This window comes from Schistocerca gregaria, chromosome 4, assembly GCF_023897955.1.
Source record: "Schistocerca gregaria isolate iqSchGreg1 chromosome 4, iqSchGreg1.2, whole genome shotgun sequence".
NCBI lineage: Eukaryota > Metazoa > Arthropoda > Insecta > Orthoptera > Acrididae > Schistocerca > Schistocerca gregaria.
Window position 1 is genome coordinate 698,852,128 of NC_064923.1, and position 4,809 is coordinate 698,856,936.

A 4,809-nucleotide genomic window follows, 5' to 3' on the forward strand; every position below is an offset into this window, starting at 1 on the left:
CATTTTCACGCAATTTAGGTGCATAGATCCTAAAAAACCAGTACCCAGAAGAACCACTTCTGGCCCTAATAACGGCCTTGATACGCATGGGCATTGAGTCAAACAGAGCTTGGATGGCGTGTACAGGTACAACTGCCCATGCACCTTCAACACGATATCACAGTTCATCAAGAGTAGTGACTGGCGTACTGTGACGAGCCAGTTGCTCGGCCGCTATTGACCAGACGTTTTCAGTTGGTGAGAGATCTGGAGAATGTGCTGGCCAGGGCAGCAGTCGAACATTTTCTGTACCCAGAAAGGCCTGTACAGAACTTGCAACATGCGGTCGTGCATTATCCTACTGAAATGTAGGGTTTCGCAAGGATCGAATGAAGGGTAGAGCCACAGGTCGTTACACATCTGAAATGTAACGTCCACTGTTCGAAGTGCCGTCAGTGCGAACAAGAGGTGACCGAGACTTGTAACCAATGGCACCCCATACCATCATGCCGGGTGATGCGCCAGTATGGCGCTGACGAATACACGCTTCCAATGTGCGTTTACCACGATGTCGCCAAACACGGATGCGACCATCATGATGCTGTAAACAGAGCCTGGATTCATCCGAAAAAATGACGTCTCGTGCACCCAGGTTCGTCAGGCTCTCCTGTCTGTGATGCAGCGTCAAGGGTAACCGCCGCCATGGTCTCCGAGCAGCAAACGTCGTCGAACTGTTCGTGCAGATGGTTGTTGTCATGCAAACGTCCCCATCTGTTAACTCAGGGATCGAGACGTGGCTGCACGATCCGTTACAGCCATGCTGTTACGATGCCTGTCATCTCGACTGGGGTTCAGCACGGCGTTCCGTATTACCCTCCTGAGCCCACCAATTCCATATTCTGCTAACAGTCATTGGATCTCGACCAACGCGAGCTGCAATGTCGCGATACGATAAACCGCAATCGCGATAGCCTACAATCCGACATTTATCAAAATCGGAAACGTGATGGTACGCATTTCTCCTCCTTACACGAGGCATCACAACAACGTTTCACCAGGCAACGACGGTTACCTGCTGTTTGTGTATGAGAAATAGGTTGGAAACATTACTCATGTCAGCACGTTATAGGTGTCGCCACTGGCGCCAACCTTGTGTGAATGCTCTGAAAAGCTAATTACTTGCATATTACAGCATCTTCTTCCTGTCGGTTAAATTTCGCCTCTGTAGCACGTCGTCTTCGTGATGTAGAAATTTTAATGGCCAGTACTGTATGTGGAACGACTCCTGTACAGCCAAAAATGTATTTATCTACGACTAAGGTGTCCTCCAAGTCAGTCATCGTTGGAAAAAGTATATGTCGCGTTGGACAATGAACATGCAGACAAGATTCGTGGTCGCCGGTCTGTTTTTTTTCCGAGGTGACAGTACTATATGAGTAACCCACCTATCATACAAAATCTATAAAATAATTCGTTCCGCGTAATCTAAAGATGCTAATAACACATGAAAAATGTAATTGACTGACAAGGAGACAGCGTGAAACTTCGTTCACCGAACTGGTCATACTGATGGGGTGTGTAGGGCGCGACCAGGACTTCAACGTATGTAAAACTGGATACGCAACTCCAATGTTTTCGAGAAAAGCGATTCCATAAATTTTAGGCGTCCGTGTATGAGTAGTATTCGTTTATTAAGGTCTGATCGGTCGTGAAATGGAAACCACAGTGAAAATCTGGTGAAGTTTTGCACAGATGTGTTGGGCAGTGTCTCTAGAATGCTAGTCGATCACGTCACATTCCTCTTTTCATTTCTGAGCGCACAATGAGAACTTAAAGGTACTTAGAAAATAGTGTGTCCCGCCGACTATGAATCCACGCTGTAGAGATTTCGTCTGATTTCATGCATCTTACACAGCGTAACTTTCATGCATTTCATTCTTCATAGCGATTCTCGGCTGCACACTAAAAGAGCAATGAAGACGCTCCTGCATCGTTTTCGATGGAAACTGTTTGATTACTCACCATACAGCCAAGACGCTCTTGAGTTTCATTTCTGTTCACATGATCCGCTGGATATGAAGACAACATTTTGGCACAGACCAACAGAGAGGATTGGTAGAAAGTTCAGGCGGCTGTCTTCTGTGGCGAGGGTACTGGTACAACTGTACGGCGGATATCAAAGTCGGAGTAGCGACTATGTAAAAAGTAGCTGGAAGTTGTAGCTAATTGTTGAAAATAAAACATTTTTGATTTTCAATGTGGCTCACATTCCGGTAACCGATCGGACCATAATAAACGAATAGCACTCATGCTATGTATGGCCACTTGTACCTAAAAACTCCGCTTAGTTTCAAAGCGCCAGCTCTTTGGATTCAGTCTCACTGCCGATACTTCTTTACAGGTAGGCAAAGAACCAAAAAAACCGACTCCATCATAATAATCCTGTTGCTAGATTTAAGTGGGAATGAAACAAAGAAAATAAAACTACCTGAAGCAAGATTCGATTCAGAGAGCTCATGCTTATCAAACTAAGTGCTTACTCTGTCGGCTGCAGACTTCTTGCTTCCTGGCGCCCATAAAAAGTGTATAACTACGCCTAAGATTTGTAAACTCGGTTTTCTCTAAAACGATTGTGAGTTGGGGCTTCATGTTTACACGGCTTCATGTTTACACGTGTCGGAATTCCTAGTCGGGATCTACACACCATGTGAATATGAATCAAATTGGTGAGGGGGAGATCGTACAGTACCCTTGTCATTGTTTTTAGAACTGTCATGTCTCGTTATTTTCTGTTTCAGTTTACGTTATTCCTTACCTCAAGATGTACTGATGTTATTGCAGTGCACTTGGAGTGAAGAAAGTCCACAACTAAATATTACAGAATATATTGCCTGGCGGATTATTAGTTGGTAACGCACCGGTACGTAAATAAGTGTGTACGAGCCCCCAATAGATTAGCTATAGTAAGGGCGCAACAGTGGGCCGCCGGCCCCCAGGCGCACATTGTTATACGTCGGCACCATTTGGAATTCTTCGTGTTGACTGTTCTCTGTTTCAGATTGCTGCCAACTTCAGAGTCCCCAACGCTATGACACTATAATTGCCTGATGAAGTGTTGTGTTGTCTGTGTGAGAAGATTATTATCTGATTAATAACAGTAATTGTACTTATATCAAAATTAATTATATCATATGAGGCACGATCAGAAACATTCACTAGATGTTTTGGATGTCATTATTCTTCTTGTTGTTTTACAACAGCAGTTTAAAAATAGCCAAAAGAAAGTTAAAGATGACCTTCGTTTAGGACGTCCTTCGACGTCTACTGACGACACTCATGTCAGGAACAGCAACGAAATTGTACGTTCCAATTGAAGACTGACTGTCCGAGAGATTGCAGAAGACTGTAACATTTCAGTTGGATTTAGATTAGATTAGTTTTTCGTTCCATAGACCCGTGCTGAGTAGCTCCTCGTGGATATGGAATATTTCAAAAAATTTTTAAAGCTGAAATAACAATACTAATAGTATGAGTATATACAATACATCATTTGTTTCTATTAAATAATTCGTCAATAGAGTAGAAGGAGTTGGTCACTATTAAGTCTTTCAGGCTTTAAGTACATTTTCACTGCAGGTGTAAATAGCCTTCTCGATATTAGAACCCTTCAGAAATCCAAACTGTGTTCTCGATAATATATTATTTGTGGTCAGATGGTTGAGGAGCTGCCTGTACATTACTTTTCCTAAACTTTTTGAGAATGATGGCAAAAGTGAAATCGGTCTGTAGTTTGATGGTATCTCTTTATCCCCTTTCTTGAATAGAGGCTTAATATCTGTATATTTTAGCCAGTTAAGAAATGTACCAGTTACAACTGACTGGTTACACAAGTAACTTAGAATTGAACTAAACTCACAAGAACATGCCTTGATTAACTTTGTTGATATTTAATCGTAACCACTAGAATGCTTTGTTGTTAAAGATTTTATTATGGAATTTATTTCTTTTGGAGAAGTGAGTGACATATTCATGTACCTGAAGCTATTTGTAAAGTCTAGTTTCAGATATTCAAGAGCATTATTTACTGATGCTGACAATCTCATTCTATCAGTAAGAGATGTAAAGTACTTGTTTAATAGATTTGCCACACTATGCCCATCGGTTACTAATGTGTCATCTACCCTTAATTCTATTTGCTCCTGTTCCTTTCTGGTTCTACCAGTCTCCTCTTTCACTATATAGCATATTGTTTTTATTTTGTTCCCTGACATTGCCATCTTCTTCTCGTAGTGCATTTGTTTAGATGTCTGAATTACTTTTTTTAATCTTTTACAGTATTCCTTGTATTTAGCTAAATCATCAGCATTGGAGCTATTCTTGGTCGACAGATACATTTTCCTTTTTGTCTTACAGGAAATCTTTAATTCTTGTGTAATCCAAGGTTTTATTATAGACTTCTGTTTAATTTGAGTAACTTTTAGGGGAAAACAGTTTTCAAACATGGTACTGACATTGTTCATGAATATGTTATATTTTTCATTCATACGATGAGCGCTATAAACATCTTTCCAGTTCATATCTTTGAGCAGTTTTCTAAAACACTCAATTTTTGGTTGATACATTTAAGTGTCAGGAAGTCATTTCTGAAAGTATTTGTATGGAGTGTAGCCATGTATGGAAGTGAAACATGGACGATAAATAGGTTGTACAAGAAGAGAATAGAAGCTTTCGAAATGTGGTGCTACATAAGAATTCTGAAGATTAGAAGGGTAGATCACATAACTAATGAGGAAGCATTGAATAGGATTGGGGAGAAGAGAAGTTTGTGGC